This window comes from Simochromis diagramma, unplaced genomic scaffold, assembly GCF_900408965.1.
Source record: "Simochromis diagramma unplaced genomic scaffold, fSimDia1.1 OVJJ01000596.1, whole genome shotgun sequence".
NCBI lineage: Eukaryota > Metazoa > Chordata > Actinopteri > Cichliformes > Cichlidae > Simochromis > Simochromis diagramma.
The window spans coordinates 19205233-19220781 of NW_024387245.1; the positions used below are offsets into that span (position 1 = coordinate 19205233).

Sequence of the window (15549 nt, forward strand, 5' to 3'; positions counted from 1 at the left end):
TTTGGAGAATTCATATAATTTGTTTGCTCTGATATCATAGGTGTTTTTATTTATTTATTTTAATTTTCACCAAAGCTGGAGTTACAAAGAGGTTCCTGAGGTTAATTATCCGCTGAAAGCTTGTGTTTTTGTTTAGCAATGGAAATTATATAAGGCTGAATTCTCCACTTAGTGTGCAGGCTTCCATGCTTGGTGCATTATTGGTATTGATTCACAAAACTGCGAAATGGGTTGTGATCTGTGCCTGTCAGGCTCAGGCTGGAGAGAGTGTAGTAAGTGATAGAGGGAGGTTTAAGGGTCAAGTAGCCAATGTTGGCAACTCGGGTGAATGCGTCAACTTCCATTAGTGGCCCCATCCTCAGCAACTGTCCTTTACCTGTCAGGGACTAAGTGGATTTTCAAAGCTAACATTCTCAGTTACCTCATCCTTGTGAAGGAGATAAGGCTTTCTGTATTTCTTGCAAAATATATGCTTGTGAATGTTTGTTGGTGCAACTGGGCTAGTTTCGAGGCAGTGCAATCACTTGTGGTTATAGTTTAATGATAAAGTTGATCTCTAAGACACTCTGAGGGGGGGGGAAGCTCCCTGTTATCAATACGTATGAGTTTTGTTTGTTAAAAATTATTCTGTAGTTTCTTGGCATTCTTTTAGCATTTAGCTTCCAGTTACAGTCACACAAAAAGTACCTCAATATTGTATATTGGCTAAAATTGAGTGTCAAACAGGGGCGTTTTGCTGCCTTAACTGTTCGTGGGAACTACAGGGAAATCTTCACCTTGAAGTTTTATGCAACATTTTATCACCTAAAAGAACCTAAAAGAAAGATCACTTATGCTGACATTAGATTATTACTACTTACATGTAATGCATCAGTATCATATTAGAGATATTTCAGCATTAGTAGGATGCGTTGTGTTACTTCGGCTTTTACTTGATCTAAATTCCTCATCTACCACAGCCTATCCACCAACAAAATATCCCTTGATCCAGGATTACCCCTACTGCTCCCAGAAGAAAGAATCTATCCTTATAACCTTCAGTGAAAACACTCCCTCCTGCCTCAGCAGACAGGTTTGTGGCTGCTCTTTCCATCCCTGTGCTCTCCCTCTTCACCGACTGTCCATCAAGACCCCCCAACTGCAAGTTTTTACATAAAGCTTCTGAGATAAAAATGAATAATTCATTGTAAATGCCACGGTGCTGATGATATTTCTCCTAACATTAATTATAAATGAAAACTTCCTCCCTCTTCATGTGTTTAGACCCCCTTCTGTCTTGCCTTCCCGTGCTACACTCCCACAGCCTCATTACTTCTGCAGCTCGTTATTGCCACACCCGTCAGAACAGGTGGTTCAGCGGAGGGGTGTAATGATTCTGAGGCTAGGACCAAAAACATCCACAGGAAAGTACCATACTGAGTAATGATGTGGAACTGTTGATGTCTACTTAATTTATTAGTCAAAAACTAAGTTAGCACCAGGTAGTTATAAAGAAACTCTGTCACGAATTCATGTTGAATTCACATTCTCTTCAACAGTGACAACGATGCTTACTTGAAACTATATTTATTTTTTGTTTTGTTTTATGAAATTCTGTTGTTGCGATCACAAAGAAAGAAAGAAAATCTTAATGCTATTCAAATGTTGAAACTAAAGCAACAATACCTTTCTGCATCAGTGGCAATATCTCACATAGCTTAAGTGTTTTGTCTTTGTTCCTTTCTTCCTCTGCAATTTATTTTGCTACTATTCTTCCTCTGACAGCATTGAGTAGGAGTGTCATTTAAACCACACGCTAAGGGAGAAGGAAAAAAAGCAAAGTGATGGGCTGTTTTAAAACCGTTTATTGAACTTTTAAAGCCCGGTTTAGTGTGAATCCCACTGTGGAAATAATTGGCCTCTTTTGTTTTGGGTGGCAGTGAAGGTTACTATACGCTGCTAGAAAGAAACTGACAGGGAAAAAGAAAAGATTTGATTTGGCTCAAGCTTCGTGTTCAGCCTGGCCCTTTTGAAGATTCTCAGCTCACTGTTATGCATTGCTCAGTACCCAAAAGGCTGCTGAGGTGTGATCACAAGTCTCTCTCGCGTTCGAACTGTGAGTCATTGGTCACTGGAGGGTGTGTCCTTGTTGCGAGAGTGGTGTCTTGGAGCACAGCACGACTAAACTAAGGGGATAAATAGGAAGGGCCCCCACAGAGCAAGGCTGCTTGAATTCATCGCAGCTGGTGTGAGCTCTCATTATTTCCCCTCCCCCAATTTTTCCACCCCTGAGGCTTCAGAAGCACAGCTGTGATGGACAGGTATATCCTCTGAGGTATAGTCACTGGAATGAAAAAAAAAAAAAAAAAGACCTCACCAAAACTGGTGTCTGTCCTATTTTTCACCCCTTCATTACAGCGATTACTTACAAATGGCACTAAAATACAAGCCCACTGAGCTCATATAAATCATATTTATTTGAAACTGGATTTCAATATATATTTTCCATTATGTAATTGTGACATACTTGCTCTCAAATTGATGATTATTTCCCAAACCTTCAGTGTTATGGCATAAACAATGACTCAGCACCTTATTATTTCAGGAGACATTTGGCGCTCAGAATGTCAAGGTAGATTTAGAGAAGCAGGAGAAATAAGCTACTTTTTAAAAAGCCATTAGGTTTAACAAATGGCAGTGTGTGTCAGAGAAAATGATTCATTTATTTGTTAACAAGGTGGGCTCACTAGGAAAACTGCAAAAACTCTTTCTCTGCACTTCCAACACCAGTATTAAGTGGTATAAAGGGACAGAGGCACCAATAAAAGGAAAAGCTTTTCCAGTTAGTTGCATCCTACCAGCGTTAATGGACCCCGTGTTTACTGACACACAGTAAAAGTCGGTCATTGGGGTTCGGCTTGGGGTCTAATAGTGAAGATCTCGGCTATATAAACATCTAATATTTCAAATTAAATGATTTTAAATGAGAATTATCATTTCAAGTACATACTATACACAGGATGAAAAGATGTAGCTACATGGACTCTTCTTACAAAAAGCAGTTTCGCTTAACTGTGCATGTCAGGTCGCTGTTAAGACATCATTGTCCCACATGTCACATAGAAATCAAAGATCAGATTTATTACTAAAAATTAAGATTTAATTCAGAGAATATTTTTATGACAATATGATCTAGTTTTATGCAAATGTTATTGGCTATTTGTATATGTAAGAGTAGAGACAATGCTTGCAAGGTTGCACCCTATTGATTAGATATCAGCTTTACTTTAGTATCATTGAAGAATAACCCTCAGGGATTCTGCAGTCACTCCAACCTCTGACCTCTGGGGACAAATGTATAAGTCAGTAGAATCTCAGACCAGAAAGAAAATTATACTCAGAACTCAAGTCCTCTGCACTATTTAAAGCACAGCTTTAGAGCACTTTAAATTTGGGCTTATCACTTGCTTTGCCAAAAAAAAAGTCACTGTGTCAGACATGCATGACTGTACAAGTGGAAAAAACCACTTCACTCAATTGGAACGTTAACAGTGCTGTCTATGGAAGCCATTAAATTTGTCATTGCCTTTTATACGGTCCAGTTCATCAACAGGAACACAAAATGCTGAAGGACACACACACACACATATACACACTAGTGTGTGTAGGTGGACACTGAAACCCGCACATTTGTGCACAAACATGCGCACACAGATTGAAGCTCAGGGCCATAAAGTCTCTGCTGGAGCCTGTGCTCTCTGATTTCCCCTTATCAAAGGGTTGTAAAATGGAAATTAGACTGAGTGGATGACATAGTTTCTCATTACCTGCGGCATGTATTATAGAAAGTCACAGCAACACATTTAAGTGTGATAGCGACAGCCTGATATTGGCAAGATGCTCAAGCCCACTTACCTTTTACTGATCCCATTAATACACCACCTTCCTCCTGCTCTACCACATTTCTCTGCCAGATTCTGCAGCATATGGTCAAGATGGTCTTTCTTTTTTTTTCTTTCCCAGATTCTAGTGTTCCCGCTTCCCTCTCCCCCACCCGTGTCTCACCTCTAATCCATGTAGGTCAAAATAATTGTGTTTTTACCTGTGGGTGTACCTTGTGTTCAGCATGGCACATGGTAATTTGATATGGTTGATAAAAAGCTAGCAGCCAGGATCCTTATTGTGTGCTGCTGGGTAGCTTGCCAGGTGTTATAAATGCCCCCTGCAGCGACCACTAAACTGATTCCCTCCTCTGTGCTTCTGTTCATTCATTTCTCTGCGGGGGCATCGTTGTAGGTAGCAAAGATGCACAGACCTTATGTGGCTTGTTGGGTGGACTGCATGATGTGCTGGTAAAGCTAAAAGTTCCCTTTCTTAAGGGAACATGGAGTGGCTCAGGAACCAAAAATAAAAAATTTGGCTTGATTGGATGACTAAAGACTGTACTTACAAAATCGAAATGTTCATTACATGAAAAAAAATTTATGGCAAAATGTGCAGCTTGTCTTTTTTTCGGCAAATGTCTCAAGCCACCACTACATCTTTTTTTTTTTTTAATATTTTGCTTCCAGAAAGATTTTGTTGTCATTTTTTAACATGCTTTTGAGCAATAGTTCTCCAGGCTTTCTGAAGGTCTTTTAAAGCTTTTCTTTGGATGTCAGACGTTGGATGAGGTTGCTTTTTCCACTTATTTTTAGTCCATTCCTTGTACCTGACCATTTTCAGAGGAATGTGTTTTTGTTTGTTAAACCACGTAACACTGACCTCTGAAGCTTTAAGAATAATAAATCTAACTCAAGGGACCAATGTTGTGTGTAAACATAACAGAAAACTTAGCAAAGAACATAGTATTTTTAGGCACTTTGTTACTAGCAGCCTGTCACAAGAACAGATCATTTATTTGCATTTCTTTAGCTGAATCTATGAGAAATGCCAATAATAAGACAATTTGACAGGAATAAAATAGTGGTTGATTCCCAAATTCCCACTAGATAAGTGGAGGCCAAAAAAAGTGTCCGGTTAAAAAACTATCCAGTAGATGAACAGTGTGTGAGTTTTCAAATTAATATTCCACAAATCTCTTAGAGTTCACTGCAGTTTGCATTTAGAAATGTCAAAGTAGGTTCATGAAGGGCCAGAGTTCTCTAAAGCAATGAAATAAAAGACTAAAATTAGTCAAGTCAAATATTCCCATTGCAAACATTTTCTTTAGAAATATTAGTAATGAGGATTTTTTTTTAAATTTTATTAAATGCTACCTTATGTGTCACACTTGAAGAAAAGATGAATTAATTCAGGAGTCTAAGCCCATTTCTGACATTTACTTCCATATCTGATGTAGTGAGACACACTCCTGAACATAATTCTTAGCTTCTTTTGGATGTGAGTGTGTATGCACACCTACACGCCTTTCCCCCATGCTGTGCTCTGTCTGCCTTGGCTGCAATTACCAGCAGAGAAAGTGCTCATATAGCTACCTGCTCATCATCCCAGAGCCGGGGCCCAGCCCTGGACAAAGCACATACAGCAGCTCCTGCCAGAGACTGCATTATGGAGATTAGGGTGAAAGCTTGACAAAGGGGAAAGAGACGGGCTCGATGTGAGCAGTAAGTTCAGAGAATGGATATTAGTTTGCTTCTGGACGCTCCTGTAAGGCTCAAGCTCAAGGAGAAGTAGGGAGAAAAGCAGGATTAGGATGGGGGGGGGACAGAAACAGACTAATCCTGTCAAACATGTCAGTCACTGACTTCAGAGTTGCGTCTTTTTTTTTTATGATTTCATCTTAAACAGTAATTTGGGATTTTATTCAAAATTCTTTGCGTTTTTATTGGAAGTTCAGAAAAAAAGGTTGTATTTTAAATGTTATAAACATTTTTCAGAATTTCCTTTTGAGCGGGGGTTTCTCCAGGCTTCTGTGAGCTCGATGAGACAAGTCATCTGACTACGCAATCAGACGGATAGAGTGATGACGTGAGAGGACACCCGCAGAGAACGGAGGGTCGCAGACTTGGCGCAGGCAGGCATAGAGACGAAAATTCTGGCAGACAGAGGTCAAGTGTTTGAGAAAATGTCTGAAAAACTCCAGTGTTGGAGGTATGCATTTAAAGAGATGATGAAGATGGATTCTAGAATGTAAAAGAAAAAAAGATTTGAAATGAAGAGTGACATTGCTATCATTCCTGTTGTGGTTGGAGTTTATTCACTCAGCTGGGTACCTTAGTGCCCTTTGTGATAAAGGAGAGTGGTTTCAGTGGTGGGAAGATAGAAAGCTAATGGCCAGACTGGACCTGTGTCAGCCTTAATGGTAACAATCAATAATCCCCTTAGTTTTTACCTTGAGAGCCTGGAGCCTGAGCTGGTGTGGTTGTGGCTTTCTGTATGTTCTCATTTTCTACATACACTGCATAAAACAGTTTTTCCTGTATATGTTTGACTCGTTATATAACTGGGGCCAGGCCAGATTTATTTCCAAACGCTTAAAAGCCTAACATTATTTTCCCCATACTTTTATTAAATAGTAAGCCCAATGATTTTACTCCACAAAACAGGTTTGCTGGCCCATCACAATTTTACTGTTTTTGTCCTCAAGCCACCAGTGTCCTAATTGCTAAAAAAAAAAACCCACCCCAAAACCTGAAAACAACGAGACTATGAAAATAGGTGGTTGCAACTGAAGTTTAGAATGGACTTTAAGGCAAGACCCTCCAAAAATAACTCCAAGTAGCCCCTGCAGTTATTAGTTTGCAGTCACATCTTCTGTGGGGTATAAAAAATTCCAGCCAGAGTTATTCATGTAGTCCAATTTCCTTAGATGGAGACGCATTTGGTTGGTAAGTTCAGCACAGTGGGATTTGCACTATGCAGCCAAAGGTGCCAAGCTGTGCGCAATATTAAAGGTCAAAGTGAAATTGCCGACTGCCCACACCTGCAGCACTGCTCAATATGGACACCAGAGTGTTTTTAGAAGGCCAACACACTCTCTCACGTACACACACACACTGGAGACTTTGTTAGCTCGCTGGCACAGTCAGACTTCCCGGTACAGCATGTTTCCACCCTGACTAACACAGTGTGGTCGTTGTGTGTGTGGTTGCAGCATTGTGTGGACACATGCATGCAGTTAATAGTCACACTGGATTGTATTCATCGCAGAGAGATGGTTGTAGACAATCCTCACAGTCTGGAAAAAAAAAAAGAAAAACAAGTTCATGTTCTGAAACTGGAGTGACTCCCTGTTTTGGAGCTTTGGACTGTAGCTGGAATAAAATAAATAAAATGCGTTGGAACTCTTTTAAATGCAGGTTGTACTGAGAAACCACAAACACGATCCAAGCATTCAGAGTCTTTTGCGAAAAGAAAAGGAGACAACCCTACTAAATCTTGCACTGTTAGTGGGCACATTATAAAGAAACTAAAGAAATTACAGAGGCTCCCTAAAGCCAAGTCTCTGCCACTCACATGTTCTTTTTTCTAGAAAGGGAACAAGTAGCAATGCTGCACTGTTCTGTTGGCAGTTTAATATATCACCTCCTCCTTCTGGCTTTTTCAGTATTGGTTCTGTTGTTTTCAAAAGGGTTTCTGAGCTCATTCAGTGCTGCACTGAGGGATACCTAACAGCATCTGAAAAGGCCGGATCATTCTTTCTTTTCTTTTTTTTTTTATTGTAGGTTCAGCCGTGCTCCCAGAAATGGAAAGTCATTCTAGTGCAGAAAAGTCTGATGGACCATAGAGAGTTGTTTCCTTTTTCCCCCTCAGTGTGAAAGTTGTGGCATTGATCTCGCTCCCCAGGCGTCCGCACTGCACAAGTTGTAACCAGAGCAGAAGCAGAGGGGTGATGCTATGGCTCATACGCACAGGGGCACACACAGACTTGGAAAGCACAGCGCAACAGAAACAGACACGCTGTACGCGCATTAAGTAGCTGGATTTAATTTGGTTGCAGTGATATGTTCTCATATGGAAGGAAGGAATTCATCCATTCACTCTCTGACTTACTGCTTTTGACAAGATTTAATGTGACTCAAGTGACTCAGCTGTCGCGAACATGATGTCTGTAGCCTCAAGTGTGTGTTAGTGTGTGAACAACAAGGAAATGTCTCTTTGTATATTGTTAGCGGTGGAGAATAGTGAGCTTGTAGGCACACTAACTAGGAGTTGAAGAATTTACCATTTGACACCATGTGGCAGTTTGCAAAAGGAAGCTGAAACAAAAGGAGGAGGAATTAACCCTTACACTATATGCAGACTAAAATTACTTGAGAGGACATTTGAATATTGACAGGAAGTTCTTTAAAACCCACTTTTATTATTATTCTTTTTCACAAAATGCAAGTCATTGTGCCTATATATTCAGTACAGTTACATGGCAGGTATTACTCTTTCCATTGCTTTGGCCCAAACTGGAATATCTCAAATGGAATGAGTGTGGAATGCCATCCTGCTGGTTTTGGGAGCACCATGGGGCGATCGTGGCTCAAGAGTTGGGAGTTCGCCTTGTAATTGGAAGGTTGCCGGTTCGAGCCCCGGCTTGGACAGTCTCGGTCGTTGTGTCCTTGGGCAAGACACTTCACCCGTTGCCTACTGGTGGTGGTCAGAGGGTCCGGTGGCATCAGTGTCCGGCAGCCTCACCTCTGTCAGTGCGCCCCAGCTGTGGCTACAATGTAGCTTACCATCGCCAGTGTGCGTGAATGGGTGGATGACTGGATGTGTAAAGCGCTTTGGGGTCCTTAGGGACTAGTAAAGCGCTATACAGGCCATTTACCATTACCATTTTACTATGACTTTTCCTCTTCTCAGCCATGAGTTTGGAGTTTGTTTTTTTGCAGTAAACCATCTCGTTTTCTCACAGTCATGTTCATTAGTTAATACAGTTTAATAAGTCAACATCATTACCATCACCATTGTGCACTCCTTTGCTTCTTTGGCACCTATAATATGAATGATGTTCACCTCAGCCTTAGCTATTAGGTAGATTTGCCATTGAAGATTTTCTGTGCTTTAGCATGTTAACATTGACACCAGGAAACACTAGCAAAGCCATCCAAAGCTGCTAGCATAGTTGTAAAGTCTTCAATAAGCCTCAGTAGAACAGAAACTCCTACTGCTGACCTCAGCTCGTTCCTTCTTGAAATGAATACCACACATTTCCTTTGGGCAAAAATGGCACAATTTAGAAATGGACCAATTTTGGAGAATCATTTAATTACTGAGGACTTGTATGAAAGCTAAAGCTCATCTGCCACTAAGCTGGAAGTAGAAGAAATTCCCTACTGTTTGAAAGTTTGGGATATCCGTCTAACTCAAACCTGAACCCTTCCCACATTTTTTTTTAAAATGTTCAATAAATTAACCAAGAGAAAAGTTAATCTATTCAGAGACTCATATCAGAGTTGCTATGTGAACTATTTTCATTTGTCTTGAACAACAGCACAGATTCCTTTGTGATGCTCAGCGCTTTGATTTAAAATGTAGTAATATTTCACCTTATATGCTGAGGCACTGTTGGGGAAAATAATGAGATTGGAGCTCTGAGAAATGAAGCGCTTTTAGGTGTTTCAAAGTCCCGACTTCTTGTTTTTGAGTATTGTGCTGTGGCGCTATCTCTCCTTTTATTTCTTGTTTCTTTTACATAACTTCTTTCACTCCTGCCCCCCCCCCCCCACCCCATAATGTGCTCTGCTGAAAGTAGTTGAGTGAGGGTTTTGAGGCTGACTAAAGGTCTTTTCCTTTTAGTCCCTTTAGATGGGCTAAGGTTTTTTTGTAATTCATTCTAACAACTGTGATAGCTAATTATGCGACAGGTTTATTATGGTCTTAGTTGTGAGAATGTTTGAAAGTGTTGTTGAACGGAACAGCACGAGATCACCCATTTCTATACCGAAATGTTGTCTTTTTCTCATGGTAAGAATGAACTGGGCATGCATTGCAGTATTAGTAGCCCTTGTATAGCTAGAAATTGCTGCAAAGACATTTTGCATGTGTTTGCAGGGGGCCGACCTGGGTCAGTTGAGCTAAGAAAATCTGCATATTGAGGTAGGGTAGGAACTGGCCCTTATCCAGAGGTCAGGACCCACTGCAGCTATGTCCATGTGGAAAGCTGTATGTCAGAAGAAGCTCACACTGGTGTCTCAGCATCCCGCTGAATGACCTCGACACACTTTCTGAACGTCCTGTATACCAGGTTTGCTGAATTAGCCTGAATGTCTTTCAGCTGGTTTTTGTTTCTTAGTTAAATGTCTGTAGCGTGAAGATGAAGTTACCATCTCCTAAGGATGACACAATCATTACACCGTTTAGGGCAAAGGCTTAATACTTTTGAGGAGGTTGTTACAAAAGTTGGAACGGTCATATACACACTCTCCAAACCCAGTGGATTAAAAAGTAATCTGCAAACCTTTGTAGTGCACAAACCTTACTATTGTGAAAGTTCTAGTCAGGTATCCCTAGCCTTTCTGTTTTGTTGCCCTGCTGACAGACTGAGGAGTTGCTGTTGTGGCTCTCTGGAGACTTTCTTGTGGTCGGGCTGACTCGAACTCCACCTTTCGTGTTTGCAGCTGGTGTGGTCATCCTTGTTGTGCTCTGGAGATGCACTCTGAGCTGGAAAGTCAGTCTAACCAGAACCTGCAGCAGGTGGCTGTAAAGCAGAATAATAGCTACCATCTGCTCTCCAAGAACAACTGGTCTCTAAAGACAGTGGACTTGGAGTCCACAGTATCTTTTCAGAGGAGTACCTTTTAAAACAACCTTTAGACTATTTACTGTTGTCACATTGTATACTTTTCATATTTATTTTTTCCGCATTAATGTGAGGAATCTTGTGTAATACAGCGTTCAGGTTTGTTTTAGTTTGTTAAGTTCTGTTGCATCCTGTATGTAACAGGAAGTTCTACATTTTAAAATGTTTTTTCCAGACAAAACAGTTATTCAAATGAGTAACGTTATATTACTAATGTAGTTGATGTTGCAAATTCTCCTATGGTACAGTAAGTTCAGATTAGTAATAATACTTCACATTTGTACATCTTCTGCCACAAAAATCACCCAAACCTGAAAATGAGGCCCATGTAGAAGGTGTATATATATTGAGAATAGTGGTAAGCTTAAATGTCCTATCAGTCAGACCAAGTGTTTTCTAATTATGATAAGTATTTCGGCAGTGGGAAATGGATTAGTAACATTTGCATGGTGATATGCTGCACAGGCATGATGTTAATAATGTTAGTGGCTATCAAGTGTGTCAGAGTGATTGCTAGGAGCAGTTCTGTCTCACTGAGAATGTTGGATGCTAAAGACAGCAGTGACACAGACTTCGCTGATAGTGACGAGAAACAAAAAGACAGCGCACATCTCAAAACGCTGCAGATTCACATTAACACTTTTTTCTGTTTTTCTTCTTCATCTTTGCCTTTTTACTTCTTTATCCCTCATTTTCCCCAGGCCCTTGACCTTAATAGAAGCTTCTTTCTTTTGTGACTGGGAGATATATAATCCAATAAGCACAGCACCCTGCCCGTGGGTGGGACTGTGACAGGCGCACAAGTGTGCAAAACCTTACAAAAACTCATACAAACACATACTTGTGCAAACAGAAGTATGCACATTGGCTCATCAAGCTGACGTCTGAGCGCTTTTTTAGCACTGTGTGTACATGTCATCTCGTGTGAAAGTGCTGCGCAAGAGGAAAGCTCTGCGGGGAGAGGAGATGTTGTGGTGAAACTTATTTACAGTTCTCTGGACTTTTCACTTGAGCGAGGGACGGAAGAGGATGTTGCCTTTTCCTCATCTGCTCGTTCTTCCTGCCAACAAAGGAATGCTTTCTGTTTGTATAACCCCTGGCCTCTGATGTTCTGAATTTGCCCCTGCTTGGTCAAGAAAATTCTTAACCTTAAAGAGCCCTGTACCATCTTCCCATTTAAAGGCCAATCATTTCTCACAGCTTGTCTGGCTCTTCTTTATCATTTATTATTGTTAAGTTTCTGGATGTAGAGTTCTAGTCAACTAGAGAAAACAATGGTCACTGAAATCTTATCCACTCTTCAGCCAGTTCATTATTTTGCCTGTGTGTTGTGTTCAGACTAACTACATTGGCGACAGAGTACTGACTGCACTCTACCTGCTGTGCTTATTAGCCTAATTCACATTAGACAGTTGTAGGTATTTTATTGTTTCTTTGATCGTTGTAATTTTAATATGTTTGCCTGAAATGGGTCTCTTGTAATGTGACTGCCTATATAAATAAAGATTACATGAAATAAAATAGTTGGATTAAAAATGTATCTGAAAATCTAGTATTTGAAACATCTGTCATTTTTTTTTTTTTTTGAAAACTTTATAAACCCCTTTTTTAAAGCATTAAAAAAGGGGTTTATAGGAAACCATCTTAGCATGTGTGCAAGATTCATTGTAATGTATCTGAATGGTCTAACAGAACTCCATTAGCGTCTGATTTCCACAAATGCCATCCACCTCCAGGTTGTCCCATCTGTATAAATTATGTACATCTAGAGGCAGGCAGAGAGTAATGGTGAGATGCAACAGGAAAATAAATGAGATGATACAAGGTCAAAAGAGAGCCAAAGAAACTAAAAAAAGGAAGCCACCTCCCCTCATTCTTTCTGACTGAGATACATGTGTTTTTCCTTAGATGCACAAAAACTCGCACCCACAGATAAAGCCTCCAGTGGGTTGTTTTTGACACAAATGAATTCAAAATCAACAAAAGCATTCAAAAGCATTGGGTTGTTTTCTAAGGATCCTGGTTGAGGAGGTGGCAGTTTTTGTCTTCCTCTTACTGACAACATCTTTTCTTTTGTAAATAGGAGCTGGCAGATTCAAGAAACATGCCACACAAAGCAGCCTCCTCTGATATTGTTATATAAAGCAAACACAGACAATATGGCGGGGCGTTTTGTAACTGATTAGTTCATTTTATTATTGGTATTCATGGGTTCATAAAGGTAATACTGATGAGTACGAGTACTAGCCGTAAAGTCTAAATCTATTGTGCTCTGAAGCACTACAAACTATAAAAGAAAATGCTGCATCAGACATCATTATTAAAGCTACCAACCATCAACAGAGAGTGTGAAACAAGGCGTGACCAAAGATATCTCATTGCTGCAGTAATCATCAAATGTATTATTAAAACCTGCCCTGCCTAATTTCAACTAATCTGGCCTGAATTGGCCAGGTACACTTGGGAATTGATTTGTTGAGCCTGGGAGCTGTCCCATAAATTGCAATGTTAATGGTGGGGCTGAACGGGCCTCTATGCCTGATAAAGGCAGATTTAGAGGAGATATTTAGCATGGAATCATTTATCAGGGTCTGACAGATAGGCACTAAGACTCCCACCCCCCAAAAAAGACACACACACACACGCATAAAATGGTCCAGGTCCTCTCTGTTAGTGCTTGATCTGTGGTGACGCAACTTTATCTGTCTACAGCAGATTAACTCGGCTGTCTTTGTTGTGAAATTAAAGAAAAAATGAAAAAGAGAAAATAAACCAGTGCATATGTATATCAGGGAATGGATGATTTTAGCTGTGCGGAGGTGTGACTTTGGCCAGACAGAAAGGAAAACATGCAGTGAGATTTTTAAAATGCTAGAGGTGATGCAGCTGAAGCAAGCCATAGATCACTGATACAATCTGTCAGTTCAATAACTACAGTATGAGCGCAGCTGAACGCAGAGAGAGAGAGAGAGAGGGAGAGAGAGAGAGAGAGAGAGAGAGAGAGAGAGAGAGAGAGAGAGCTATGCAGGTGGTGCACATGTGTGCTCATGTTGGTGGCATTAATGGTCCGTTCAAGGATTTTAGGGTTACTGTGACTCTTTTTGAATTGAAATGTTGTGTAACAGAAGCACTGGCTGCATATTGTAACATCCCCACAAAAGCTTGTTCACTCGGCTGTGTACACTAAGAGTCTGAATTGCACATGTTCAGCCCATTTTTATTATTATCTGCACCTACAAAACCCTCCCTCATATCCATGCTTTGTTTTAGTGTTTTCACTGCCTCGAGACTTTGTTAAACCTGCATAAATTTTACGTTTTTATCTTCTGTGTCAAACACATTGGGTTTAAATTTAATGAAATGTGCTATATAAATAAAATTGCCATTACCATATATTAACTATAAGCTAAATATTAGGTTGACAGCTCAATTATTTTATTTTTTGCTGTGATTTGGAGTAAATAATCGTTCGACTGCATTATAGAACCACAGGCAGAACTACTATTAAATGAACAGAGACTCTGAATATAAAAAAGAAAACAGAAGGTATCATGCAGTAGCTCCAGTGTCACCAATAACATGATTGGTGCAAAGATTTTTAAACTTGCAGTTATAAATTGATCCCCCATTTTTACACATGTTTGTATGGGATATTGTATTTGTTTTAAATGTTATATACCTATGTGGTATGTGACTTTTATTGCTATGATGCCAGGTCTCTCTTGGAAATGAGATTTTTAATCTCAGTGAGATTTTTTACCTGGATAAATAAAGGATTAATAAAAAAAAAAATAATAATAATAATGCAAAAGTAATGTGTCAAAGCTAAAGGACTTGGCCAATCGCAGTGACTGAGGTAAGATGAACTTCCAAGTTAAAGGAAAAAGTAGAGTTTGACTGAAACTCTGAGGCCCAGAAAGAAAATTGGATTGGTTTTACCTGCATTATCTGAAGCTTTGGTTAGAGAAGCCAATCGAGAGAAAACAACAAAAAAGCTGAACAAATAAATGCATAATTCATTATTTAGGGGAATAAATCCCAGTGTGGCTTACAGCATGTAACTAAAATTTACTCACTAACCTTCTTGAAAGTAAAACAATTTATCTTATTGAGCAGTAATATGAAACCACGTGAGATACACCAGATATTAAAAAACACAAAAATGTAACCTAGATAGTATAATGGGTTTTAAAATGATGAAACAGCAAAATAAACACATTAAGTTAAAATCAAATTATACAACAGCTTAAATGACACAGAGGGCAAAGATTGTATTTCAGTCAGTTTGAGATGCATACTTACTATGCCTAAGGATGTCTTTGTTGTCCTCGGTATGACCTCACCTGACCAGAGCTGCCACGTCATCCTTTGTTCATCTTATCTGTCTGTTAATAGTGCTCCCGGGGGACCTGACTATGCTCTCTGTCTCCCTCTGAATTGCCTATTTGCTTTGTCCACCTCCTCCCAGTCCATCTATTCCTGGAACTGGTGATTTAATGAAGAATTCGGTCACCATGAGTGACCTCTCTCATCATTGCAGTCCAGTCATTTTTTCTTATTTATGTCTTCTTCTTTTGGTTAGATTATCTTCAGCAAGCTGCAGAACTTAAACAGTTTTGTATTATTGCATTTTCTGGTACTGCAATCAAGCATAGATTTGTTTAAGTGACAGAAAATCAGAAAATCTGTGCACTTGTACAGTAACTGTGCCTCTCATGTGGATGTTTACCTACCTACGATACCTAAATGCATGTCTATAGATTATGGGAGTTTTAACTGAGGAGCATTCTTGATGTGATGTGACAGTGCTAAACACAGTTTTATTGTGCCAGTGT

The 15549-nt window shown here is 39.8% G+C and overlaps 1 protein-coding gene across 14 annotated transcripts in view; it reads left to right on the forward strand.

Moving 5' to 3' along the window:
• Positions 1-15549, forward strand: part of vav2 (vav 2 guanine nucleotide exchange factor) — a 202265-nt gene that overhangs the window by 66944 nt on the left and 119772 nt on the right. The window lies entirely within an intron of this gene.